Here is a 20,287-nt window from a genome sequence, read left to right on the forward strand (position 1 = left end):
TTCATTGTGATTAGGAGCTGTGGAATAGCCCCATAGTCATAGCAATGTTAGAATGCCACAACTATTTGATAGGAGACATTTCAATCTGTCATCATCTTGTGTGCCCTGACCCTGATAATACACCCCATTCAACCTGAGGCACAAACAGAAATGGTGAGGTAGGGTTGCATTTTTTTTCTGTTAGCACAGCACCAGTCACAGCTTTTCTGCATTCCTAAGAGAAAAAAACCCCATTTTTATTTCCTGTTCTTTTCATCCCTTATCTAACCATTTGAAAATATATTCTTTTTCCTGAAATGCAATGGGCAAGTGGAAGGGGGAGAAAAATCCTTCCTTAGGTAACCTCAGAACAGAAGAACTTTGTGCATTATGCAGCTCAGGCCATGCCAAAATGCAATTTGGAGGGTGTCCAGCACTTCATTGGAAAGTAATGGTTTTCACTGAACTGAGTTATGACCAGCTGTTTACAGACAGTCTGTGACATACTGATAGAGCAGAACACCGTATGTTGCTTTCCAAATCAAATGATACAAGAAGTGTGACAGAGTGGAGAAACATCTGTCATTAGCAATTTTCAGCACGCTTCACTAATTCTGGACAAAATACGAGTAATGAACTTACCGCAGGAAACTTCAAATACTACCACTGCTGAAACAAGGATATAAACAGCTAGTGCTCCTAATGGTGTCTAATTTAATTCATTTGCAGTAAGAAACAAACAAAGTGGGTTATTTGTTTTTGATCATGGAGTAGTAAATAGTAATGCTGATAACAAACATTCATTTTAATCAAAGAAAAAGAGATCGTGGAACTCAACTTTCCTGAAGTTCAGACAGAAGGTAATTATCAAGTGGGTTTTTTCCTTAGTCTTTTTGAATGTCAGTGATAAGGGTGTTTTGTTTTATGATTGTTTTTTTCAAGCAAGGTTTTTGTTCAGAACAGACCAAGGAGAAGTTGTTACAACATTATGGATATTGTCCTTCTTTGCCTTGGTCCTCTCCCTCGCATGTCCCCCACCATGTCCTCCTCCTGAATTTTCAGAGAGCAAAACTGGAAGTTTTCTGCACAGTATCACTCACCACTGGGCATGAAGACAACAGTGAAAGGAGTCCAGTGCTGGCTTTTATGCCATTTTTGTGCATTATGGCACTGCTGCTGGTGTTTGAAATCTCATGGTTCCAAATGTACTTTTTAAAAAGCTGCACTTCAGTGTGTATGTGCCCCCTATATATTACATACCTGAGTGTTTTCTGGTTGATTTCTCTGTTTTCATCGTATCTGGAACCCAACCACTGTAATTTTGTGACGATTTTCACTTTATGTCTTTGAAATCAAGAGAGTTGTTCTGCCATTCACATTCAGGGGCTTTAGTTTTCCCTTAGCACTGATAACACAGCAAATTCCTGAAACTGTTAGGAATAAGTGGCAGTCTTCAGGGGATAAGAGGGGAAAATGAAAGGACAGGTTGCTACTCTTTATATGAACTTTCAACTAATGTTCACACAAAGCTATAATACGAAATTCAGAGGATAGATTTAGTCCAATCCATTGGTGTCTCACCTATGGGACTTCCCTTGGAATGAATCCCAGACCAAGAGAGTGAAAGCCATTCCGAACTGATGACTGTAAAATGAGTGTAGGAGGTCTTTGAGTAGCTGCGTAATTGCAAAATTATTCATGATAAAAAAGCACTAAACTAGAATTCACAGTATCCTGAAGAATTTCCTGAGGTGCTGAAGAAAAAGTGTCACTTTGTAACACCTTGGATAAACCAAACTGGTCCAAGTACAATATGGTGAAGAGGAAGAGAAAATGTATGGAAATACTTTTTTGATGGTGGGAGTTTATGATAGAAATATTTTTCCTGCACTTTAATGCAGAAAAGGAAAACTACTTAACAGAAAACATTTCTAGAACTGCAAATGTGAAGATCCTCTAATTCTTATATACATCTACACAGGAGAGCAAAGCAAAGGGGGACTATAGGTACCACTGACACCCATCATTATGTTTGTGATCTAGATAATAAAGGAAGCAGACCCAAGCAATTCACTAACACTAACGCTATTCTTTACATAAACAGTAAATGTTTAGATTTTCCTGTTCACTGACTAACAGCACACATATCATAAACACTAAGCTGTTATAGTACGTTTCGTGTGTTGATTCACTTTAACAGTTGTTAGTGTGAAGACAGGAAAAGAAAAGTGGGTGTAATGAGACCATGTGCAGTATGCTGTGAAAACAGAGGCCCTTATTTGGCATAATGGGTTGCACCATAAGGGCCATAAAATTGTGCATGTGTTAGTATCATTTTAATTATTACGGGTGCCACATGTTAAGCAGAATAGCGGAACTACTAAAACAGCTTCAAAATCCTTACTGCTGATCGCTGCATTTAATTACAAATAGGAACATTTGGAGATAGGTCACCATAAAACCCTTCTGTTGTCAAATGAGCTCAAATCTGATTTTTGTAATTATGTTTTTATACCACAGATCCTGTTGAATAACTATAGGGAATAAAATTTTAATAAGTACTGATTAAATGCAGGTACATCTTGCTTCCTAAGAATATTTATGTATGTTCTTTGCCACTTACATCAAGGTACCATCATTGCTTCTGTTTTGGTCAGTGGTGATCATTCAACCTTAATGCAAATAAGCTGAATAACTTTATGTGCCATGAAATATTGTTTTTTTTCAGTGAAGCATAAAAGCACTGGATTTCAATTATTCATTCTGCTTGCTAGAGCTGTGTACAGTACTCTAATCCTCTAGTACCAAGGCGCTCTCATTATAACACTACATGTCACATTCAGTAGAATATGATAATTAACCTTCCTAAGGCAGAGTTTTGGTATAAGGAATAACGACTTTTATTGTCTGCAACCATTTCCATTGTAATAACATGTTTATAGGTTCATATTAATGATGGTCTTTGTTAGTATCAAAATAAAAATCATAAATAAAGAAAATTTTCAGTTTAACCAGAAAGATATAATTTGGATATTAAAAGGTGGTAAAAAAGCATAATTTAAGATCAAGGTAAGCAAACTTTCATTTTATGCAAAGACTGCCTATAAAGTCCTCTAAACAGAAATTTAAATTGGGAGGAATGAAAAAATTAAAGAAATTCAGTGCCATAAAAAGGAAGTAATAATTAAATAAATATATAAAATTTAACACAAGTTGTAGGCTGGATTTTGAGTTATACTAAGGACAGAAGCATTATATTTGGCTATATTGTTCAAGCAAGATCGAAGTCAGAATACACCTGCCCATATATCTCTCTGAGCATTTCTTTGTTCATATTCCTTGTTTCCTTTATAGGCATATGTATAAACCTTAATCAGGCCTCACCTTGTGGCTTTTCAATCTGAAATATTGTCATCAAATAGAAGATTAAAAACATATACAGATTTATCATGAACACTGTAATATCTAAAGGAGGAAATTTCTTTTGTGAGAGATTGCCACTGGAATCATGGGCTAGCACCCAGCTCAGAACCTGCTCCAGAGCTACTGCACATGCAATGGCTTCAAGAGACTGTCAACTGGAAATAAGTAAATATACAGAGCCTCCTGGAAAGAGACTGATGTAGTTTGAAAAATGATCAGTGAAAGAGAATTTCTTTGCTAGTTCTGATGCAGACTGACTGCGCTGCATCATTTATAGCTGCATGGTAAAAACTCTCAACCCACATTGCAGTCCAAGAATCTGTGTTCGGGCTTGAAAGAAAAAAAGAAAAACTCTTGTTGATTTTTGTGACCTATTCAATAGGGTGACTGATGAGTGCTAAATAAAGACCTTAAATTGTACTGAGTGACAAGAAAGCAGTACAGAAGTTTTCAGGAGCCAAGCAACACAAGAAAAGAATGATGTCCTCTGTACTAGAACATTAGCAGGTTACTTGCTAATGTGAACCAGCAGAAACACTTGCACCCAACACAGAAAAACCACAGATATTGATGAAAGTCTGGCTTCATTCTGAACCCAGAAGAGTTTGTGCACTTGTACAACCCCATTGTAGCTTTTATTATCTGTACTCCTCCCTGTGAGGGCAGAATAGACTCCTTGTTGGATTCTGGCACAGTGCAGGAATAATGCACTATCTGTATGTCTAATGAAATTGTCTCTCACTAAAGTGAAATCCTCATCTGACAATGTCAGCCTCCATCTGAAATACGAGTGGCTAAAACCAAATCCTTGACTTCAGTTCTTCCATTGGCAGTCTTAATCCCATGTAACTCCAGTTGTGATCCCATTTCACACTGTAGGGTGTGCGTAGTGTTGGGCGGAATTATGCCATTGCAGAGGAAAAATAGTAAGAGAGGAGCGTGAAGAATACTCAGCTACAACTGTCTTGTAGAGAAGGAAAAACAATAAAATGAGTGTTTTATCTGTGGGGTTTGTTACATTCTAATTCCTTTAATTGGTCCTGCTTTGTGATTGTAATAATACAGATCTCTTAGTACTAAGAGAATGAGGAAGGGAGTATTGGTATTCTGGTCCCTATGGGTTACTTACTTTGGAAATTTGATTCTATACTGGTCTCTGCTTTTTCTGTTCTGTTTGACCCAATCTCCCCATCTACAAGGGGAAAATAATCAAGAAATTAGAGAGACAAAATGAAAAAAATCAATGCAGCACTTCACTTTTTAACAATTTAATACTAAATGGAGAGGTTCATAACATTCAGACTTAAGATTATTTCCTGCATTGTTACTGCATCTCAGAAACCATGGCCCTTTCCTTTTGAAAAAGAAGATCATGGCACTCAGTCACAGTGCAGTTGAGAATTTTTCAGGGGTTGTGCATCTTGAGAATTGAGGTAAAACTTATGGTAATGCCAACTCATGCAGGTGGATTTGAACTCACACCTTTGGTTTTGGACTATGCCAGGTCCACCTGAGACATTGATCCATTCCTCTACACAGTGTGTTTTCATGTGTATTTGAATCTTTGTTACTTTAATGACTATTTCCTACTACACTACTAAATAATCCTTTTTTATAGAAATCTGTGTCTACTTTTAGAGGACATTTCTTTCATGCATTCTGCAGTCAGAGCCTGCTGAATTGCTCATTCATGTGCTGTGGCAATTATTGGGTTTTGGGGATTCAGTAGAAAGGATTTGGGGGTTGTTTGCCAGCTCTGCTACGCTTTCTAGGCTTAATGCTCCCTTTCCTCTTCTTGGTGGTTGGACAAAGAGCTCTAGGCAGTGGTAGATCTTGCTTGTTGAAGTTCATTGAGATGAAGGAAAAAATTAGAAATAGAAAAATAAACATTGTCAAAATTCATTTGTTTTCTGGGAAACAGACAATTTTTCATTTAACTTTAATGTTCGCCTTTTTCGTCCACCAAACCAATCACATTTTATCTTGTCTAACTTGTATGACTTCTTGGGGAATAAGGACCACCTTTCATCCAGTCACGGGTTACAATTAAAATCTGACAGTACTCCTGCACTTTTAGCATAGAAGTCCTTTGATTATCTAAGTAGGGGAAAAAATATCCTAAACAATTGCTATGGATTGCTATAAATTAAAAAGTCTCTTCACAGGGACTTAAAATTTAAGTGAGTGCATTGGATACACTTTCCATTTTTACTTCTCCATAATGCCTGTAGACTGTTGAAATTTTTTGCTGCAGAATTAATTACACTTGAATGAATTTACAGATACTAAAGAAGAAATGTTTGTTGTAACTTAATTTTCACCTCCAGGTCTGTGATGACTATGAGAGTAAAGTGTAAGTAAATGAAAGTAGTTTTGCTACATAGATTTTATTTCGTTGTAAAGAGAGATGAAAAATAATAGGCCAGTATTGGTTTTCATTGAATTTGCTTTGCAAAGCATCTCCTGAACTTTTAATTCAGCCATGAATGCTTCATGGCCAAAAAATAATTGTGATAATCTAGCTCCTGCAGTGCTACTTCAAGGATAATAAGAAAGAAGACAAACTACCTCCTGAAAAGCACAAAAGAGAATTTTTCCAGCTCTCAGTGTTTTCCAGACTTTAGTGCCCCAGAATAAGAAAACTGAGAGAAAAATGACAGTAACTCATCAGTCATCTGTTTGAGTGTCATTAAATGTGAAGAGAATTTTTTTGATGCATAGTGAGCACTCCTGGTAAGACATTCTGGCTGGGTCACTTGCCTGGCAGGATTATTAATGAGGATTTCTGCTTGCAGTTGTACATATGAAACATTTTTCCCTTGGAAAATTTAAGGTATGCCAAAATGGAAACTCACCAATCCACTACTTTTGTTTATCATTTAACTTCAAATTCAAAACTATTTGTAAAAATGGTAAAGGGCCTTTTATATACTGATCAAAAGCACATTTTATTAGTGGCCCTCCTTGGTATGTCATTCAGTTGCTAGAGATAACTTCACATGTCAGTACCTTTTTTGAGACACATTGTGATGTGCTGAATAGATAAACTTGTAATTTTGGACTCTGATAACTTCAGCTTCCAGGCCTGATCCTTCAGTTGTCCAGTCAGTAAAATAGCCCTGCAGAACTCACTTAGCTGTGGATCAATAATCTTGATTTATTTTTAAATAAGGGAGAAACTGTTACCACTTTGTACATAGTACATATATCATGGATAAAATTTAAAGGAATCTCTAAACTTTTTTCATCTGCATCATGCATGGATTTTCCATCTTTCTGTTCCAAATCATGCCTTAAGAAAAACTATCACTCTACTTCCAAGAAATCTTACTTCTTAGTATGCAAAACTGCTGCCTATGTAATTTAATATGGAATCTTCTGGTTCACCCTGAAGTCTTCTCTTTTCCAGGGTGATCTCAGCTCTCTCAGTCTTTTCTCACAGGAGACTCACTCCATGGCTCTGATCATCTTGGCCTGCCTCTGGACTTGATCCAGAAGGCCAGTGTCTTCCTGGGCTGAGGACCCCAGAGCTGGATGGAGCACTCCAGGTGGGGTCTCTCCAGTGGGGAGCAGAGGGAAAGAATCACCAGCCTGCTGGCCGCACTGCCTTTGTTACAGCCCAGGTTGGCTTTCTGGGCTGCAATAGCACATTGGACTGGACTTCTGCAGGGTAGACTTTGACCCATTTAGTGACCTATTCGAACTGTCCCTTGGGAATCAGCCCTTAAAAACAGAGGGGGGCAGGAAGGCTGGATATACTTTAAGGAAGAAGTCTTGAAGACATAGGAGAATGTCATCCCACTGTGCCCAAAGATGAGCTGGTGAGGAAGGGGATCATCCTGACTGAGAAGGGAGTTTTGTAGGGAACTTAGGGTAAAAAAAGGAGTGTATTACCTTTGGAAAAAGGGAGAGGCTACTCAGGAAGTGTTTAGGATGTCATAAGGTCATGAGAAAAGAAAGCTAGAAAGACAAATCCCAATTAGAACCTAATCTGGCCACTTCTGTAAAGGATAATAAGAAGTGTTTTATAAATACATTAATTGCAAAATGAGGGGCAAAGAAAAACTGCATTCTTTACTGGATGTAAGGGGGGAATATAGTCACCAAAGATGGAGAAAACACAGAGGTACTTGTCACATTCTTTGCCTCTTCAATAGTAAGATTGGTTATCCTCCAGCCTCTTGAGCTGGTAGATAGGGACAGGTGGCAGAATGGAGTTCCCATAATCCAGAAGGAAGCAGTTTGTGACTTGCTGAGACACTTAGATGCTCTCAAGTCTATGGGACTGAGACTTGTTTAACAGATTCTAGGTTAATCCTAGAATGACGAGGGAGCTGGTGGAAGACCTCGCTAAGCTGCTGTCCATCATTTATCCTGGCTAACTGGGAAGCTCCCAAATGACTATATGCGATGCCTATCCATGGCAGGGCTGGCAGGTGGATCTGGGGAACCACAGGTCTGTCAGCATGACCTTGGTGCCCAGCAAGATTATGGAATAGATCATCTTGAGTGCGATCACATGGCACATACGGGAAAACCAAAGGCTCAGGCTCAGCCAGCATGAGTTTAAGGAAGGCAGGTCCTGCTTGAACAACCTGACCTTCTTTTATGACCAGGTGACCTGCCTGGTGGATGAGGCGGATGCTGTGGGTGGTGTGTACCTGGACCTCAGCAACACTTTTGACACTGTTTTCCGTGGCATCCTCCCGGAAAAACTGGCAGCCCACAGCTTGGACAGGTGCTCTCCTCGCTGGGTTAAGAACTGGCTCGATGGCTGGGCCCAGAGACTGGTGGTGAATAGTGCTGCATCCAGTTGGCATCCAGTCATTAGTGGTGTCCCCATTGAATCAGTTTTGGACCTAGTGCACTTTAATATCTTTATTGGTGATCTCAATGATCTGCTGGAGAATAGAAGATCTCTGTAGAGGGACCTGGACAGGCTGGATTGATGGCCTGAGACAATGGCATGATGTTTAACAAGACCAGGTGCCAGGTCCTGTGCTTTGTCCACAACTACAGCACTCTGCAGCGCTACGGGCAGAGTGGCTGGAAAGTGTCTCAGCAGAAAAAGACCTGGGGGTGCCGGTCAACAGCTGACTGAACATGAGTCAGCATGTGCACAGTTGGCCAAGAATGCCAATGGCATCCGGGCCTGTATCAGGAATAGTGTGATCAGCAGAACCAGGGAAGTGCTTCTTTCCCTGTACTTGGCACTAATGAGGCCACACCTCGAACCCTGCATTCAGTTCTGGGCCTCTCCTTACAAGAAGGGCATTGAGGTCCTGGAACGGGTCCAGAGAATGTCAATGAAGCTGGTGAAGGGTGTGGAGCACAAGTCCTATGAGGAATGGCTGAGGCAGCTGGAAGTGTTTAGCCTGGAGAAAAGGAGATTCAGGGAGGACCTTATTACTCTCTACAACTACCTGAAAGGAGGTTGTAGCCGGGTGGGGGTTGACCTCTTCTCACAGTCAGCTAATGATAGGACAAGTCTTTCTCTGTGCCAGGGGAGGTTTATTTTGGACCTTGGGAGGAACTTCTTCACAGAAGGGGTGGTTAGACATTGGAATGAGCTGCCCAGTGAGATGGTGGAGTCTCCTTGTTTAAGGAAAAACTGGATGTGGCACTCTGTGCCAAGATCTAGCTGACACGGTAGTATTTGGTCATAGGCTGGACTACATGATCTCAAAGGTCTTATCCAACCTAATTGATTCTGTGATTCCGTGATCGCTATCTCATGTCCAGGCTCTCACCCACCAAGTCCTTTTCAGCAGGGCTGCTCTTCATCAGTTTATCCCCTAGCCTGGATTGATACTGGCGGTTGTCTTGACCGAGGTGCAGCACCTTGAGTCTTTTCAAACTGCATGAGATTCCCACAGACCCACTTCTCAAGCTTGTCCAGCCTCTTGTTCAGGTGTCTCAACTGCAGCACTCAGGCTGTTGTCATCTGCAGATCTGCTGAGGGTGATTATTTCATCTATGTCATTAATGAAGGTAAATAGCAATGACCTTAAAAGAACTTAAAAGCCAATATGAGATTGAAATTTCATTCCCTGGAACTATTCAAGGGGATAGAGAGATACTGTCCTTGCTAAATCCTTACTATTTAATTTAAAAAGATACCAAAAAAGAGGGTGGAGGTTTTCATTACTAGTGCGATGTCCGTAAACAGAATAATCTCACCGTTTCACGTATTTACAGACTATTAGCACTGACTGCTTAAAACTTTTTATTATTGACATATACAGAATTTTTAAGAATTCCATATCAACCCATATCAACTCCATGCTCCTATTTTATGTAGTTGTAATCCCAGAAAATGCCAATGATATTTCTCTGGGTATTCTTTCAATACTATCTATTCCTTTATGCATTCTGTTAAAAAAGATGGACAAATTGTTGGAATAGGTAAGTTGTGAGATGGCACCAGTGCTGAAGCAGCTGAAAATGGGATAACCCAAGAGTATACTTCATGTACTGAAACAGGAGCAGATGTCAAAAGAGACAGCTTGTCTAGTTTGTTTGGATGATGATTTCCTAGCATGTATTGACGGAGCAAGATTGTCAGACAGCCTGTTTGTGAAGTTCAGTGTTGCCTGTCTTAAACGTTCTTTACAGGGAGGTGACATTTTATTGCAGGCAATTGTAGAGTGGAATTTTTGTGAATTGTTTAAAGTAAACCAAAACTGTCCTACCAAGCCGCATTCTTTGCAAATATCTAATCCAGAGGAAACAGCTGCCATTTTGACTTCTTTAAATTGGATGGGCTGTGCCATCTGTGCACTGTATGCCGGGAGATATTCACTTCCTCTGGTATCCAGACCAGGATGATTCAAGTGGCAATGGTGGCAAGAAAGAGGAAAACTATTTTAGACAGAATGCTGGGTTAACTGAGTAATTTAGAAAGTATTATACATCTGCTACATTTAGGGACGCAGGCTTGTTCATGATGCAGCTTGTGTTATGATGCAGTTGGAAACGAAAAGGAAATGAGAAATCTGAAGAATCTGGGGCATTTAGTCGTGTGTGCAAAACACAGTTCTACCTGGCTGGTCTTGGTTGGAATTCATATTTCCAACTTCCTGCTGTCTTGTGTAAGTAAACTAAAAAAAAAAGGCAAAAAACCCATTCAGCTAGCAAACTGATGTTAACATGTTAAAGGGTTGAAACTACCCCTCAGGTTTTGTGAATCTCAATGATATTAAGGATCAAGGGTCTTAAGATCAAGGATTAGTTCCCTTGCAGCAAACAAAGTAACAGAGAACACTCTCTCTCAGAAGAATAAGAAAAAAAGTTTTGTAAAACCCTGTCTTCACAGACAGAAATGTAGATTTTAAGCTACCTTTACATAGCATATATGCTTACTCACATCTCATAAATAATCTTATTGAAATTTAGCTACCTAACTCTTCAATTGAATCTTTCAGTAATTCTCTCAGTAAAATACATTGCCTCATATTTTTTCACCTCTTGATGCTGTGGTCACTTCTATTTCATCTACAGAGTATTCTGCTCTCCATTTCCCTTTCCCTTTATCCGAATTTTCTGAAGGCTATAAACCACCCATGATGACTTCAAGTTTCTTCCTTTTAATTTGAAATCTTTGTCTTTTACAAGACTAAGATTCTTCATGCTCAAATTGTTGGATTCTTCTGTCCTCCTTTTTCTGGCTTCCTATTACTAGTGTGATTTTTATTTAATTTCTCCTTCTGTGTACTCCCATTATCCTTCATGTGAGCTTTTTCCATGCCCTTGAAACAACCTTCTGCCTCCACTCTGCCAACCATCAAGACCCTCTCCTTTCAAATCTGTCCTTAACTCATTGTTTTTCACCTGCCAGAGACCATTTCTTTATATCACGGACTAGTATATCTCTCACAAAGGAAATAACAAAACCAGAAAAAGATAAAAAAAACCCCAATGGATTTGCAAATGTTTTCATCTGTTATCATTAAATAATAACTCTCCTGCTCATCATGATATGTCCTTCATTTTTGCATGTTCTCTCTTTAGAATGATGCAGGTAAGTAGGCAGTGCCTCAGTGCTTTAATTCCTTCTTTTGTTTTTATCTCTAAAAATGATCAATCGATGTTGATATCGAGGTTTATACTAGCACCATATCAAGGCCTTGAGCTGAAAAACCCTGAGGTCAAGAACTTTGTCGTGCTATATCCTTACTCAGTGAAATAATATATTTCACTTAATATACAAATAATAGTAGAAGTCTGAATGAAAAGACCTTCAGAGGTTAAACTTAATGTTGGTAGGAAATCTGTGAAAACACAGGTGTTTTAACTACTGGTGTTTTTGTGCCAGCCATGACATATGGAGCAGACACCAAGGAGATGGAACTGAAGACTATTGTTAGAATACATCAGTATCATCTTGCATTTTGAGCATGGCAATCTAATTTACTAATCAAATTTATATCAGTATATGCATGCTTATGCGTAAATATATGATGAAACAGCCACATATTTTTAAAAGATGACATATTTTTATTTGCACTTAATTTTGCACTTCCCAGAATTTTTCTGTCTTTTCATATTGCCTTATGGTGTGTTGCTTGACTCCTGTTCTCTGTAAGTGTGAAAAGTCAGGAGGAGAGTTCACAGCAGGTTGATGGCCTGGAGATTAAAAGTCTGTCTAAGGACATTTCAAAGTTGTAAAGGTATTATTCTCACATGTACTTATTTCTTGGTGGGTGTGAACAACAGCTACTCACCAAGCTGGTGTAGTGTGAAATAGTTTCCTGTGAAATGATGTGCAGACATATGCAGAAAGCCACATGTACAGCACATGCACAGACTCATCCCTGACTTATGATTAGTGAGATTCTTGCTGATAACTGAGTTAGGAATGACCAGTGGGGCATCCAATGTTTTAATTACCCAGATAACTCTGTGGATTTTCCATATTTACCAAACTAAAAGCATGATCTTGTCCTGATGCTTTGAGATTAACACACTGGAAATGACCTTGGCTTCTCAGCAGTAGTTCTCTTACTAGGCCAACTGCAGACTGAGATTTTGCCATGTGCATGGATATCATCTATACATTTCTTTGTTTGTTACTGTTTGGGATAAATTCTTCCCTTTCTCTGCAAAAAGTAAGTTTTACACTACTAAATATTAAAAATCATTCTTGGTGAACCTAAATACATCAACTAAATGAAACAAAAGGATGTTAAGTCTTTCAAGCATTTTTCAAAACCTGAGCAATAATTTGGTTGCAATAAATTGGTTGCAATAATTTATGGGGGTAAATATATAATATAGTGGAACAGCTACTGCAAATAATCAGCTTTTATTTCTTTCAAGACAGTGAATAGGACACCAGAGCAAGTGGATCCAAGGCTTCTGACAAAGCCTGCTCAATCACAGATGCCCAGGGTGACTGTGACCAGAATGAGGGGCCTTTTCAACATGCACAAAAGTGAGCTCTTCCTGTCCTACTGCTGTATGCCAGCACAGCCACACCTTTCTGGTGGGCCAAAAATTAGTGTGACACATGCCAGAAATGACAATAAGAAATGAAAAGGCCATATGGAGCCATTGCTGCCTGCCAGTCATTGCAGTAGGTGGCAACTGGGACAGGAGACGTATTGGAAAGGGCTCCATGCATTAGGGTACTGAAAGCATAATACAAAACCTGGATGTGATTCCTGGCAAAATTTAAATTATTTCTCTCTTAATGTTACTTTGTTCAGTTTTATCATATTTATTATTTATTATGCTAATAGGGTTATATTAAGGATATAATGAGTTTTGCTCTGGAAACAGAACTTGGTTTTACCACAACTGGTAAATTGTGGGATATTCTTGGAATAACATTTGGTGGATATTTACTAGCCTATGCATATACTTCAGTGACCTGAAAGTCAAACCCTGAATAACTGTGTAGACTTTCTCTGAAGGCATTGGAGAGACTACATGACTACAAGAGAGTAATCTTTCTGTCCTAACAAATGCAGATTGGGTAAGTCATACTTTAGTGGGGTTCGTTGCATTCTAAAGTTCTTGTCCTAGAGAATGAAACGTGCACTGGAAAAGCTGGATTCTCTCCAATTACTGGAGGGACTGATTAGATGTGGATAATGCTCAGATGAGATTAATCCAACTTCTAGTAAATACTTTCTAATCAGGAACTTAGGGGGATGTCTCAGTATTGTGAGGTCTTTTGAGATAATTCTTGGTGATTATGCATAAAGAGTAAATTCAGAAATGCAATATAGGGACTAATGAGATTTAAATAGAAGAAGGTATTGCATAAAAATTTATATACTGTACTCAAAATACAGACAGATTCAATAATTTTGTTACTTCCATAAGAATAGCTTAACTTACATTGATCATAGTTATAATAACCAACAATTTTTGATTTTGATTCTTAGTATACATCTCTTATGCTGCTTTGCAGTGCAACTGTTGGATTTCTTTATTCATTTGGGCTAGCAAAATCTTTTCTTTTTTAAAAAAATAATTTTCGTGGAGATTTTTTGCATATTCCCTGTCCCCTTCTCTCTCCCCCTTCTCATATCCGATCCACTCCCTTTCATTAGCAGGAAATTAAAATGAAAGCTTGATACTGTTGTTTTGAATACTAAGAGTTTAGCCATAATTTCTTCATCAGTTAGCATGCTAAATACATATACTTCTAAATACAAACACATATGTGATGAAAATAAAACCTCTGTTTTTTTGTTGTTTCCTCAAGTACCTGGTGAGGCCTTTCTTGAAGATTTTATGCAGGAAGACTTCTGTGCATGAAGCAAATCACAAATAATTTCACTCTGCACAATTTTACTCTACATGAGTACTGTACTGTTCCACACTTGCTTGCCAGATGTCCCACCTCAAGCTCTAACCTCACACCTTGTCCTGTGCAGATCAACCTCTGCAGAACGAGCTGAGTTTCCACATTTTAGGAGATCATGCTGAGAGCAAAGAACTTTTCAGTTTGAATAAGGCTGCCAGCTTGTGATACTAATAAAACTATTCCTGGTTGTTCAGATGTAACCTAGATTAAGTCAAGGAAGATACAAACCTAAGAGAGAAGACTGAAGTTCTTACACAAAGTTCAACAACCTGCAGGTGAATAACCCCATCCGTGCTGCTCATTAGCACTTTATCAGAAAAAAAAGAGCCAGACTGCAAAGAAGGCAAGCATATCTCAGAATAAGGCTTATGCTAGAAACATTCCCAGGAGGAACAATTATTCATGATGTGGCCCAGGTGAAACAACTACCTATAACTTCAATGGTTGTTTTTAATTTTAAAGTTATATTATGGTATTGGCATCCATGCAGTCTTTTATCCATCCATTCCATCTATTTTTCATGTTTGTTTGCTCATGAGAATTTCCCTAAAGAATAATAGAAAGACAAAAAAAGATTAAAATGTCCAATTCAGTGAAATTATCAATAAACGTGATTGCCATTATCTGGGATTGGGAAGCATTCTCACAAAAAAATGAATCCCAGTGGTATTAATTATGACTCACGTATTCTTACCATGGTCTCACTATAGAGCTCCATGTCCAGAGATACATGATAGATCTCCCTTCCTGGAAAAGAGGGAGGTTTGGGTTTGTTGGGTTTTTTTGGTTTTTTTTTTGTTTTTTTTTTTTCTTCTTGCTTCCTGTTTATTTTCTGTTTTATTTCAAGAATTAGCAGTGAGTCATTTGGCTTCACCTTCCTCCTAACTACAAAAAAATGTGTGGACCTGACCATAGATTATAGGCAGATTGCTCCATTATAAACATAATTTTCATTTGTCTCACAGTGACTCAAGAAAAGGGTAATATTAGTAATTTTTTAAAAGAAACGTTATGGAAAATGTGGGAGAAGGGCTTCCACCTTTCCAGCAACTTGCAAGGTCACTCTACAGGGTCACAAAGTCACAGAGCAATTTAGGAAGAAAATTAATGCAAAAGGCCTCCTATCTGGTCCAAAGCCCTGCTCAACACAAGACTATTTGCCTTAGGCATCGTGTCTGGGCAAGTCTGAATTATCTCCAAGGATGGAGTTTTCACAGTTTCTCTGGTAGCTTGTTCTAGTGCTTGACCTCCTACACAGTGAGCCATTGTTTCCTGGTATCTCATTTCAGTTTTCCTTGTTTCAACTTGTGTCTGTTGCCCAAGTGCTGCCTTGGTGCACTGCTAAGATCTGTCCTCCAGACTGTGTGTGGCTGAACCTCTCTAGAATGGGTGCAGTGCTGACTGTTTGTGCACTTGTCTCACGAAATGTGCAACAAATTTCCCCATTTTGGAGAAGGAGGTGAACATGATAACTTCCCTTCCACTATTTACCGCTTTCATAGCTTGCTACAAGTAAAGACTAAGGCAGAGGAAACCCAAGAACCTTATAGATTTCTTTATTTGTATTACAGGACATTCAGTAAATCTGTTGTTTGAATTCTTCACTGTTGAAAACTTTTACTCCAATTAACCTTTTGTTTTCCTCTTCAGTATGATTGGGAATTTAAGACAAAGTTTTGGATGAATTCAGTAAAATGTTGTATTTCTATGTGTTAAAATTATACAATTACCAGATGGGTATAACCTGACATGCTTAGTTTGGATTGGTTGGAATTAAGAGTGTTTCTTCTATAAATCACTATTAGGCTTTGAATAAATTATTTAGAGAGAACAAATAAGACAGAGAGAACTGTCTTGGTTCCTCTTTCTGATGCTGTTCTACATGGTGAGTAAAAACTATTTGCAGAAGTAGTTCTTCTGAACTGGAAGGTTCTTGAAATATACCAGGCTATGAGCATGTCTGCAGAAACCCTTTCTATACCTGATTCCTGAAAAATGAAATGAAAAAAGAGAAGATGAAGAAAAGAGGAGAGAAAATGAAATGTGGTAGTAATTATCTGCCTTCTGAGAAATCACATTTAAATTAAGGGTGCAAGATTCTACTCAAGCAAAATCAACATTGTTTTAATTATAATTATTTTACAATTTATAGTTCTTTAATAGTTTTCTAATTAACCAATTTCTATATACAGGTTTGTGTCTCAGTGTATGTAAACAGTTGCAGTAACAAAAAAATTTGGTCCTACTCTTTGTAGAGAACAGAAAATTAGGCCCTGAAGAGAGTCAGCTCATCGTTACTGAATTAAATTAAGTCTATTGATTAAATGTTCATTTTGTGGTTGGGCTTTTTTAGAGGCATGAAATAGTCTCATTTAGTTACACTACAGCAGTAAGGGGAAATATATGTAGGGGAAAGGGAACTGCCTTTGCTATATACATGTTTTCCAGAATAATAATAATAATTGAAAAACAGTTATAATTAATTTATAACAATTATAGACAAGGAAGAATATTTTTCTCAGATGTTTTGGTGAGAAGAATTTCAAAAGTAGCATTTGATGGACTCCTCAGGTTTCTGCTGGAGATCTTGTGTCAATCCTACCAGTCTCTCCCTTGCTGACACCATGGTCATTTGAAGGACATGAAGATCTGATGTTCATAGGTCTTCCATGGTTCACATGCAAATGGTTCACACATAGCGTGCTGAGTCCATGGGTGTCACTGCGAAAAAACTCCTCTTAGCATCTCTTTTTATTTTCTACCACACCTCTTCCCCACTCTCTAATAGTGTTGCTGCATCTCCACCCTTCTGAATTTTCACAGGGAAAACTGAGTAGGTAAAATGCTTGTCAAATATTTATTGTCCAACTGAGAACTGCAAGAGAAGCATGTGCTGAAAAAACTGAATAACTTTTTCTAACAATTCCTCTAGTTCTTAAAGTCAAAAATGGATCCTTTTGTGGATAGTTTACGTCTATATGTATTTCTAGTAAAATGAGCAGTTCTGTGTCATCTGCTGACTAAACCATGCAGTGCAGAAAGGCATTTTCCTTCAGCTTTGCTGCTGTGGCTGACTTATGACTAACTTTGCTATTGTGGATGTGGAATGGAGGATGCTAACTGACCTAGACTGCTCCATAAGGCTCAACTTCCACCAATGATTAGGACAGAAACAATTTGTGAACAATGGAAAAATTGGTCGCAGATCCTTCAGAAGTGCAAAGATACTTTTCACTGACAATAGTGATCAGCACTTTTCTTACATCATTTTATTGCTTAGCCATGTGTTGATCTGAATCAACACAGATTGACAAAGTCATAGAATTTTATGAGACAATGTGGAAAACTCATTTGCAAATTTTATTGCATTCCGTCATTGCCTGCATTCACATTCCAGAGGTCTTCCATTGTTGTGAATAACAATTGGGAGCAATTTCTGGCTATGGTCAGTGTAGGGGTTGCACTCTTCCACTGACAGGTGTTCTTTTCTAATTGCTTCCATTAGTTTCCCTTTGTTGCAGGGCTTCATCACCCAATGAATGTAAGGTTTCAAAATATACCAGACCAGATCTATAAGCTCCAGTGTGTGCACAATAATCAATGTACACTCCTTGAGCCCAACCTTAGCAAAATGATCTAGTCAAACTTGCAGAACTTATTTCGCAATAAAACAGCTATTATTCCAAATGCAATATTATAAATAGAAAAAAGATATTGGTGCAGAATTTCAGGCAAATACAAGTACTTCCAACATTAGTGTCAGCAATAGCATGGCCAGCAGGACCAGCACAGTGATTGTTCCCAAGCACTGGGCACTGGTGAGGCCGCACCTTGAATCCTGTGTTCTGTTTTGGGCCCCTCACCACAAGAAGGACATTGAGGCTGGACTGGACTGGAGAGTGCCCAGAAAAGGGCAGTGGACCTGGGGGACCAGTCTAAAGAACAAGTACTGTGAGAAGTGGCTAAGAAAGCTGGGGCTGTTTAGCCTGGAGAAAAGGAGGCTCAGAGGAGACCTTATCACTCTCTACAACTGCCTCAAAGGAGGTCCTGGCCAGGTGGGTGTTGGTCTCCCTTCCCAATTAACAAAAGATAGGACAAGAGGAAATGGGGAGGATTAGATTGATTATTAGGAAAAATTTCTCACTGAAAGCATGTTCAGCATCAGAAGAGGTTGCCCAGGAAAGAGGTAGAGTCATCATGCCTGTGAGTATTTAAAAGATGTGTAGATGTGGCATTTAGGGAAATGGTTTAGTGGTGGATTTGGTTTGTTACGGTAATGGTTGAACTCAATGATCTTACAGGTCTTTTCCAACTAAAATGATTCTATGATTCTATGACTTGAAAATATGCTGACGAGAGAAGACATGATTCCTGTTGGGAAATAATGAAGCCTCTGACCTAGTAATCTCACTGCACGATAAAGCTTGATTCAGCTTGGTTCCCTCCTAGATCAAGAACCTTCTTTCGCATCTTTGCCTGCTTTGAATCAGAATCACAAGTATTTTATCAAAAAGGATGCACTTTTATTTCTCTTTCTTTTTATACTCAATGAAGAATTAGCACAGATATCAGTGCAAAATGGATTTTTGCTTTCATTTTGCATTCTAGATTACCAGAATTGTGTTGTGCTGCATGGAGGTAAGCTTGGAACAGAATATGCCTTTCAGGCATTTTGCCTTTTGAAGTGGTACTCAATCCAGAAAGAATATCACTTTTTCTTATCAAATCTGAGATTACATGTACAGAAATTGTATTTATAAATAGCAACAAATGCCCAATGCCTTCTTCCACAGGAACTAAATAAATTCAGTTGACAATTCTTAAAAAACAAAAGCCCAGAAAATCATTGTATATCTTTTTAGCATATTTGTTCAGAAGAGAAGTGTAATTTGACCTAAACCAAAATTACATAGTTGCAAGGAATTTGTTCAGAAGTACCTTTCTGCTGTGGTATTACTTTAGACATACTTTTCAGTGGCAATTTTCCATTAAAAGTGAAGAGCTGGTTTTTAGTGATTTCACTGCACCTTCAAAGACAAATATCTCTAAAAGCAGTTTTGTTTTCTTTGTTTTTTAGATAAATTGTTCATCATTGTGTTTTTACATCTATTCCCTCCATCTGTCTTTTTCTCCACAGAAATATAGAAGTTGACCATAATGATGACACTTATGAGGAAAAGGATTCAGATGAGAGAAGCATAAAGTACAAGAAATGTAGAAACATGTGCCCGAAGCTGCACATCAGCTTTCTGATTTCTGCAGACTTTAACTTTTTCCTGCTCTGTTTACATTTGATTCATTCTCCAAAACAGATGGATCTCATTGCTTTTGTCTGTCATTTACCTTACCCTTGCTCTCTTTCCTTTAGTTCTTCCTTAAAGTGCGAAACAATTCCTCAGGTATACTTGTTGAATGTTCCCATGTGAGCCGTGAGAGGAGAGAACTGCACAACTTGATCTCAGACGCAAACATCAGTCCAGCCAATACCACTGAAGGCTTGCAAGTGGAAATGGATCAAATCATCAGCAAACCCATGCTGAGTCTTTGTTTTGCAAGTATTTTTTAGGACAAAACAAAATTTCTCTGGATCATGTTCCTGTGGGCCCTTTATTGGTTTTCTGGCAAACTCCCAGATGACCTTCCATCGGCATACTCGTGGTCCTTGTGCCTGGACCAGACTCTGTTGGTGGGGGAGTTCTTTGCAGAAAGAACAACAAGAAATTAGCTTATTCAATCAACGTTATTTTCTGTCTTTGCATTAGACACCAAATAACAGAATGTAAAACCTTTTCAGACCCCCAATTTGATACAGTTGATATATATAAAAGTCATCCAAAATCCTTATTGACTGATGCCCTTCCTGATGTATGTCTCATTTATTGTGCTATTACTGTGGCTGTACATTTCTGACCAGGTTTCTTGTTCCTCAGCATCTCATGACTGTGTCAGCCAAATGTTTAGCCGATGAAAGGCTGAATTGGTCTGGAGAATTCATAAAGCTCAGATCATGACTATAATCTCACTTTAACTGCAGTGAATTCAAATAGATCCTGTTTTCTGCTGGTATCC

The sequence above is a fragment of the Chamaea fasciata genome, unplaced genomic scaffold (genome assembly GCF_029207755.1).
Source record: "Chamaea fasciata isolate MVZ Bird 193981 ecotype frontalis unplaced genomic scaffold, bChaFas1.0.hap1 SCAF_1, whole genome shotgun sequence".
NCBI classification, from domain to species: Eukaryota; Metazoa; Chordata; class Aves; order Passeriformes; family Sylviidae; genus Chamaea; species Chamaea fasciata.